The sequence below is a fragment of the Pinus tabuliformis genome, chromosome 1_1, assembly GCF_031772625.1.
Source record: "Pinus tabuliformis cultivar Carrire ecotype Pingquan chromosome 1_1, CPIR1, whole genome shotgun sequence".
NCBI lineage: Eukaryota > Viridiplantae > Streptophyta > Pinopsida > Pinales > Pinaceae > Pinus > Pinus tabuliformis.
This window is the reverse complement of record NC_142297.1, coordinates 523,631,422-523,640,945: the sequence shown is the minus strand read 5'-3', so window position 1 is coordinate 523,640,945 and position 9,524 is coordinate 523,631,422. Positions and strand designations below refer to the sequence as shown.

The 9,524-nt window shown below is 35.1% G+C and overlaps 1 pseudogene; it reads left to right on the top strand.

Moving 5' to 3' along the window:
• The first annotated feature begins 5,656 nt into the window (after positions 1–5,656).
• LOC149214091 (DNA replication licensing factor MCM4-like) lies at positions 5,657–8,727 on the top strand (annotated as a pseudogene).
• Positions 8,728–9,524: the final 797 nt, after the last annotated feature.

Here is a 9,524-nt window from a genome sequence, read left to right as displayed (position 1 = left end):
AATACTGTTTCATTTCCATTACATTATGTCTACATTACTTGCTGCCTTTTTAGATATGTGTTTAATTGATCTTCAACCCACACAGGCTCATGAAAGAATATAAATTTAGGTTCTGCTACTTGAAGCCATTAAACTATATATTTATAAATTATGACACAAGAAAATTTCCTCTTTTTTAACTTTCTCCTCAAACTTGGCTATTGGCCGGACATCATTATTTTTAAAATCTAGAGATAGATCATTATTGTAAGAGATGGTTGAAGGGTCTGTATGTAGGTTTTAACCCCGTACAGAAATTACCTACATATGGATTCTAAAACACATAAAATAAACAGAGTGAGAGCATAACACAAAAAACACATATACACAGATATTTTCCCCTGGATCCCAAAACTGGGACTGCCAGCTTGATTTTTCATTATGTTCCTTCCAATGTTACAATACATATTTACACATGCTGAAGCATCTGATACCATGGACCGAAAACCATCGCGTCCAAAACCATGGACCAAAAACCATCGCATCCAAAACCATGTGTGAAAATCATGCAAAAAACCATAGGTGTGTCTGGCCAACCTAACATAGGGTCGAAAACCAAAATTTTTTGGGGCACTACCCCGGATCCCATAGAGTGTGGTTACCTGAACCCCTCAAACACCCTGTGACTCCCCTGCTACACAATCGGCCAACGAAGGGGAGGTTCCGCCTCCACTCTAACCCCCCGGTTAACTATGTGGGCTAGTCGTGGAAAGAATATAACAAAACCCAACATTGTATTCCTAGATTCAAGGATTCGTTCTCTTTAAAAAAACTAATGATAAGATCACTATTTCAAGAGATGATTGAAGGGTTTACATTCATAGCTTCAATGATTTCTTCTCTTTTAAGAGTATTGTGAGAGATCTCCTTGTTCCAAACTATTAGTTTGGATTTTTGAGATGTTGGAGTTTCTTATGCATGATAAGCATTTTGGATCCCACCACTTGATAATATTTCCACAACTTCTAAATTTTAATAAGGAAATCAAAGTGATAGGACCACATAAGCTCAAATTTCAAGAGGTTGTTGTGTGGTTTGTCATCATTTTCTATGATTAGAGAGATCACCCAATGATCTAAGAGGGCTCGACCTGCTAATGATTTGAGAGGGTTCCTGTATGGATGAGAGAATCTAAGTCAAAATTACCCTCTATCTAATCTTTTTTAAGAAGAAATTTGTGTAATCTTTCCATAACAAAACCTTTCCCATTTATCTTGTTGTTCGAAGTGTGAGGTATCCATTTCCATGGGCAATGTTAATGTGGGAATTCTTTTGGATGAAATCATACCAAATTGAAATGGGATTTCCCTACAGGGTACAGATAACCCCGTGAACAGTGATCAACGTATAATCTTGTTTAAAAAGCTACTGAAAATTGACATAACCAAGGACAAATGGGGAGACCCGGAAGAAGATATTGTTGATAGTAAAAAGATGATTACTGCAAAAAGGAAAGATCATGAGTTTTGCATTGGTAAGTCAAAAGTTGTAGAAGTTCTAGGGGTTGAAAGGCCACCCTGAGATTCTCTGGGCAGAATTTGAAGGTGAAGAAAATGGTGTGATTAAACTTAAGATGACATTCTTATGATTTATTCCACTAAGGGTTATGGCAGTAGTTCTATATCAGAACATCAAACACAAATAAGATACGAGAATTGCAAATAAAAACAACACACTAGGTTGGTGGCTAAGAATCACATTGAAGGGGCATGACTTAATCATTTTCATGTCACATAAAATTAGTCTGATAATGCATTTGTTAAGATGATAATCATGATGACACAGATAAGGAAGGATACAAACTTCCTAGGAGCACTCATGGCATCATAGCGAGCCCTGATTTCATCAAAAAACATAATATTGATGGTCATGCTAGGGATTCTTATATCCAAGAAAGGAGTGGGGTTACATCCATTGATATGGAGGCCCCCCAGAAGGGAAATAGTTTGATGATAACACTTTTGTTCCCAGACTGTTGCTCCAATGACCAAAATATCATACAAGTTTACTATATTCTTGATAATTATGATGCTGTTAATAAAGAAGACACTCTAGATCAACCTCTCTCTTTTGGTTCCAGCACTAATATAGATCGTGATTTTTTTTATCATATCATCCCTACAGCAGAAAAAAAACTCTCTCGAAGAAGATAATGATAGTAAGTGTGCTCAAGTTGTAAAGAATAATTCTGAAGAAAGACAGATCAACCACCTTAATCAAGCTGAAGAAAACAACAGTTATGTTTCTTAGTCCAAAGTATTTCCTGGATCTGAAGGAGTGGACTACTTTGTATATGATAATATTTTCAACAATACAACCTTCCCAAATCTCGTAACATAGCATTTTCGCTCATAATTAGAGCTAAGTAGCAAGGGAACTTTATTTCTCCATGTTGGTAATGAGACACGTGCTAAAATTGAACCAGACAATGCTCTGTATTTTGACAATGATAGTCATTGGAGAGGGAACAATTTTATTCCCAGAGTAGAGATCACATTAGAAAAGAGTTCCCTGAGCATTGCATATACTTTTGAAGAGAAGACTTTTAACTATGAGGTTCTTGATACCTTCCCTATGAACCAGGCCACTTTGGTTGTAAATGAGCCACCATCCACCATTGTTGCAGATGATTTACCAATCTCATCCTATGACGACAAGGATGTCCAAATCTTTGTTTCACTTTGCATTAAAAGAGAAACCATATTCCAAGCTTGAGAAAAATATGAATGTAGAGGATCATGAGTTTTCTAGCACTGATGAGATGGAATTTGAACAAACTTATGATGTCGGAAGGGAAAATCGTAACCATCCTGGTTGGCTAGGGAGTAAGTATAACAGGCCCAATTGGAATGATATTCATTTGGAATTTCATTCTCAGCAGAATAGGGGAAGGTCACATGAATTTGTTTTTAGGGATCACCAAATTTTGATAATTACCACCAGAAAGAAAAGGAATTTGGGTCTCCTGTCACAATGGAAACTGGCTTTTTCCTCTCTCCCATTATGGTTGTTCCTCTATATGAAAATGATGGAAACATGAACAAAAGTGGATTGCTTGGAAATGAAAATCATCTTGGTTAAATATTACCAGCAAGATGGCATTCAAATGGTTTCCCAAGGATAAAAAATTCAGTTATCACCCATTGATTTTTTATGGACTAGCTTTTCTTGTTGATGATGATGATAGTGTGCTAAAATCACATGGGACACAAACAAAAAATTCCATCATAGCCATTCACATCAAACACATAATGTTTTGGATCCATGGTTGTATCCCAGGGATTTTTCCATTATCCGAAGGTATGATGGATCAAGAAAGGGTGAACTAGCCATAAGGAAAATTGATGTATGCCAATTTGATGTCTATGGAAAATCACTTGATGGTATAGATAATATTGGTGTGGGTGTATAGAACAACAATATGATATGCTCCTAGAGGATTTTTCAGTGAAATTTAGTCACACAATAGGAAAATGAAAGGGATTTTTTTCAAACAATGAAATGAACATATGCCTTTCACTTGATTTCTCATTTCTAGAAAAAGAAACAAAAGATGATAGTTCACCTGAGGGTCATCAAACTTGTATGATTATTTATGCAATTTGAGCAATGAGAAAGATTGAGATTTTCCTGTTGACAAATTTGAACATCCTTGTGGATATTTCCATGATTGTTCATTTGTTCCTTGGTTTAAGAAGGATGAAAACTTATGTTGATGATATTCAAAATAAGTCTGAAGCAGTACGCATACAATCCCTTTAGGAAAACAATGTAGCAAGGAGAAGTATTGACAAGGGTCATCAAACTTGTATGATTATTTGTGCAATTTGAGCAATGAGAGAGATTGAGATTTTCCCATTGACAAATTTGAACATCCTTGTGGATATTTCCATGATTGGTCATTTCTTCCTTGGTTTAAGAAGGATGAAAACTTATGTTGATGATATTCAAAATAAGTCTGAAGTAGTACTCATACAATCCCTTTAGGAAAACAATGTAGCAAGGAGTAGTGTTGACCATGTTCTCTTATAACTACACCAGGATGAAGTTGAGTGGAACATATGGAGGACCACAAAAATGTTGGTTCAAAGCCTTCCATGCCTCAGTGATAATGAAATATACAATGCTTTCAATGAATCCATAACTAGTCCTAGAAGACAGCAATTTATGACTTTTGTGGTAGATTTTACTCTTGCCTGCCAAGTGAGTTCTTGTAACAGTATGGAGCTCGTCTGAACTCTAGCAATGAATACATTTTCTGTGTGCTCAAGAAGGTGATATCTTCTCCATTGCAATTGACAATTCCAAATCCTATATTTGAGTACGACTTGTGTGTTGCTAAAGGGATACTAAGACTATTTGATAAGGTAGGTTCCATAAATGAGAATTGATGGTGGAATGCATCATTCCAATACTCTTATTTTTAGTCTTCACATCAAATTTTCCAAAGCATAGGTATGAACAATATCACCAGTGACAAGACTTACTTGCCAAAGATAAGCCTGTAAATTAAACTTGGCCATCCAATAAGGCTTTAGACCCTCAGAGTAGATGTATACCAGAAAGGATCATGTCAACAATTGTTTTTCTTGTGCAAAAATTTAAAAAAAGGTTCAGAGTTAGTAGGAGAATTTCAAGATTTTTTTATGGTGGAGTAACCACTACAACAACCATGTTCAAAGATACATAGAACAAACATGCAACAATCATCACTAGAGTAGATTTTCACCTAATGGTGTCCAGATACCTAGATTTTGGCTCATCCTGGTAGTCATAGAGTCTCCAGATTAAAAGCACTCAGAGCTCAATGTGGCCTTGTTTGCTATAGTGATCAAGCATAGAGGGTGAGGGCATTGCCTTTGATAAAGTGTTGAGAATTTTATGATTGGTGGATATTGAAGTCATTTTCATGGGTCAATGACAAGATCCTAAGGTTCTCATGAACTCCCTAAAGGAGCACATGTCCATTGGTTGTTGAAGCAGGAACTACTAATAAAAGTGGAAGAAATTCAACAACCCTCCCCTGAACGTGTCTAGTCTCTCTCCAACAAAATGTTCATTATAATTTTGTGTTTTAGTAGGACTATACAAACAATTTCTTGGTAAATAACCTCAACTAATCTAGAAAGTTATTCCAATGCCTTAACACTAAAAGTTAAAACTACTAGTAAGCTATAACAAGTTAAAACTACTAGTAAGATGTAAGTTAAAACTATTTCAATGACCAAAATATCATACAAGTTTACTGCATTCTTGAGAATTATGAAGCTATTAACAAAGAAGACACTCTAGATCAGCCTTTATCTTCTGGTTCTAGCACTGATATAAATTGTGATTTTTGTGATCAGATCATACCTACGGTAGAACCAAACTCTACCCAAGAAGAGAATGATAGTAAGTGTGATAAAGTTGTAAAGTTGAAGACAGACATATCAACCACCTTAATCAAGCTGAAGAAAACAACGGTTATGTTTCTCAGTCCAAAATATTTCCAAGATCTAAAGGAGTTGACTACTTTGTATATGATAATATTTTCAACAATACATCCTTTCCAAAGCTCATAACACAACATTTATATTTTGTGTTGACTACATTTAGTTGAAAACCCCTACAGACAATGGAAGTAGAAGGCTATTCTTTGAACATTGATGCAATGAACATCTTGAATTATGATGAAGATATTTATGGGAATATGATTATATACCCCCTTGAAGTTCTTGCTATTTTTGATATAATTTTGATGGATGTTGGTGTCTGACTTAAACCCTTATGGGATAAGCACATATAGGTAGGAAGACTACAATCCTATCAAGTTTCATTTCTCAAGTTTATATCTCATTTTCAGCTTATGGTTTCATTTGCATGGTTCTTTCAAATTGATCGCCCTATAAAATTGTATAAAATATTTATTTTTATTTACATAATTTCTTTTGTATTCAGGCAAGAATATTCAATCTCAAAGATACAGTTAACATGTGAGATTTGAATCCCTCAAATAGGCTTTGGTGACCAGTGCATTTTTTTCTATGATATCTAATCTCTTTAGCCATTTTTTTCAGTGCCCCTTTTTGGTAGAAAATAAGCCTGGGTTGTGTTGGCCTTGAAATCTAGATATTGAGAAAATTATTTCAGTGAAATGGAGGATTATACATTATTTCTCAATAATTGCAGAAATCAAGGCGGCATTTTTCATATGCAGTGTTTGTGGCTATCCTCCACAACCAGTGCCTGTTGATAGAAGTATTCATTTGCTTGAGTGCAACTATAATTTTGTTCCGTAGTTATAGCTTTTTATTGTAGCTTATGTTTATTCATGATTTTGTTGTTGCTTTCATAGAATAGAGTTTATACTGAAGGGAAAATAATTCAATTTTAGAGTGATGCATCAATGTTCATGACTTATTCATGACATTGGAAGCAGTTCTCAACCTCTCTTAGTGAATACTACTCATTTTCTATGAATATGGTTTTGTCTCAAAAGATGTTCAAAAATGTATTTGGAAACTCATGTTTTTACTCATAACCTAACTGCCAAATCGAATTAACAAAACTACTCGATGTGGAAGGCATGAATGTGTTGCTATCAACTTCATGACTCTTTCTCATAATAGATGTAGGTAATTGTCAATATATTTGAGTTAAATAGTAATCTAGTTATTGAATTTGCATTATTACAACATTCTCCTTCTCATTTATTTTGGGGTCAGGTTTGCTGACAAATAGATCGTAAGGCTGCAAGAAAGCCCTGATGCCATTCCAAAGGGGGAAACCCCACATACAGTCAACTTGTTAATGCATGAAAATCTAGTGGATGATGCCAAACTTGGTGATAGAGTTGAGGTAGAGAGTGATTTCCAGAAATTGTTTTTTGTAGAAAAAATATTGTTGTGAAAGGAGTTTTGATCATGACTTGTGAATATTTTGCAGGTAACTAGAATCTTTAGGGCCATGAGTGTTAGATTAGGACCAAACTAGAGGACAGTAAAATCCCCTTTTAAGGTATAATCTTGTCCCAAAGTTGTTTTGCATGTGCTTGGATATTTGTTCTTCTTACTATGCATTATAAATGAAAGTTATAAATGTTGTTTGTTTGCAGACTTACATTGACTGCCTTCACTTAAAGAAGGAAGACTAGACACAACTACAAGATGAAGATCCAATGGAGTGTGATGCCACTAGTGACAACTTTTCTTCTTTTCAAGAAGGCGATATTTCAGCTGCTCAATATGAAGCCAAGGTATAAATTTAGTCTCATTTTCACCTTTTCACTGTACTAATACATTTACTGAATTCATTAACATGTATTTCTGATTTTTAGGTTGAGAAGTTGAAAGAGCTATCATGGAATCCTGATATCTACGAGAATTTAACCAGGTTGTTGGCTCTTTATCTCTTTCATTTCTAGTAATTTCTTGTACATGTACTGTGATCCAACCCTTGAAGTTACTATTGTTGTTGGAAACAACTTTTTGGGGGAATGTCAGTAAAGTTAGCCACAGGTGTCACTTTATGTGATGAAATCAACATTTTTCTTGTTGAGGACGAGGTACGAGTAAGTCTCAACTACTTTATTATGTAGACAAGTTGTCTCCTTGAGGTAATTATACTAGTGGTTGAGGAAGCTTTGTAGTTGGCTTGACTGCTTATGTGTCAAAGGACCTTGAAGCTAGTGAAACTATATGTTTAATGACTCTGATGTTGCATCATTGAATCTTTTAATAAGTAGCAATGGAACTTTCACATCCATTGAAATTATGGATTATTGATTAGTTTTTTAATTTAATAGGCATTGGAAAGTGGAGCACTAGTATTGAGTGACAGAGGAATTTGTTACATAAATGAGTTTGACAAGATGTCATATAATTCTCGAAGCATGCTACATGAGGTGGGATTTCCTTCTTCAAATCAGTTCACAAAATATTATGCATTCGGTGGTTTTCTCTTGATCAAGCTTACCCACATTCTATTGTATTTCCTACACGTTTTTGTCATTTCTTAATGTGGTATGCTATTTGAGGCAGGTGATGGAACAAAATACCATGTTAGTTGCCAAGGTTGGGATCATAGAAACCCTTAATGTTGGAACATCTGTGTTAGCATGTGTGAACCCTAGTGGTTCACACTACAATCAGAGATTTTCAGTCATTGACAATATCCAACTTCCTCCAACATTGCTCTCTAGGTAAAGTTTAGTCATTGTTGTGGGCATGGTATGAGTCCTTACGAGGTTTTCTTACTTTTCAAATCCATAAAATTAATGGTTTACACCTATAGGTTTGATCTGATTTACTTGGTTCTTGATAACATTGATGAGAAAACTAATCAACACTTTGCAAGGCATCTTGTTGCATTGCATTATGAAGAGACCGAGGTATGAAATTATTTCTACTTCTTGGGATGGCTTGATATGATACTTGGAGGGCATTATTCCAGTTTACATGATTGAAATTACATCATTTCTCGTTACAAGACCTAGGAGTGGACACATTGGATGTATCAACCCTAACTTCATTATATATCAATCATATAATACAACATAGACATCCCAAGATATATGATGAGGCTACAGAGGATCTTACCCTTGGTTATGTTGAAATGCACTGGAGGATATTACCTATTATCTTTAGTCTTCTGCAACACCATGGGCTTGTGAAGCGTGTCTTTGTTCTTAGTTACTTCAAGGTTTGATAATTAGCGTCTGTTCACTCGACTACAATTGTCCTTGGGAAAATAACTTTATTAGACTCCAAACCAATTAAATTTCACAACTACGCTAATATAATTTTGGAATTTTTTTAATTTCTACTACATGTCTCTATTTAAATTCACTTTATTGGTGGAATTCTCATTTTTTTGTTTGATATGAATCTAATTCTTGATAATGAATCTCTTTGCACAAGCCCAATATTTTTCAAATATCTAATGGCTGACACCAAAGAGCTAATAGTTCCTTGTGGCTGGCAATACCATTGGTGGGAAGGGATGTTTATGATCCATCTTATGCCCAATCATTCTGGGATCCATAAAACAAATGTTCACCACAACCATAATGATTTTTTTACCAAGACAATTCCAGTGGGCTTGATAGGATATTGCATTTCAATGCCATTGTTTATAATCTGCTTCAAGTTGTAAGCTATGATAGACTGAAATGAAAGAGATTAATTTCACAAGGTAGTCATTTTTCTGTATTATAGCTGAAAGAAGAGTGAAGTTGCAAGAAATGAAGAAAATCCTTTATACATGCTAACATGAATTTCTCTAGTATGGATATGAGTCTTGAACCTGGATATGACAGAAGCTTGCTACAAGCTATAGTGATTACAATTTCAATGTTTCTCCATAAATAATTAGACTTGGAATGTCTCTCTCTCCTTTGTCAAGGATTAGAGTTGGAAAACCTTCCTCTCCACTCTCTAGGTAAAGTGGTGGAAGGGTTGCCTCTCCACTAAGAGTTGTAATTGGAAGGGATCCTTCTCTATTAA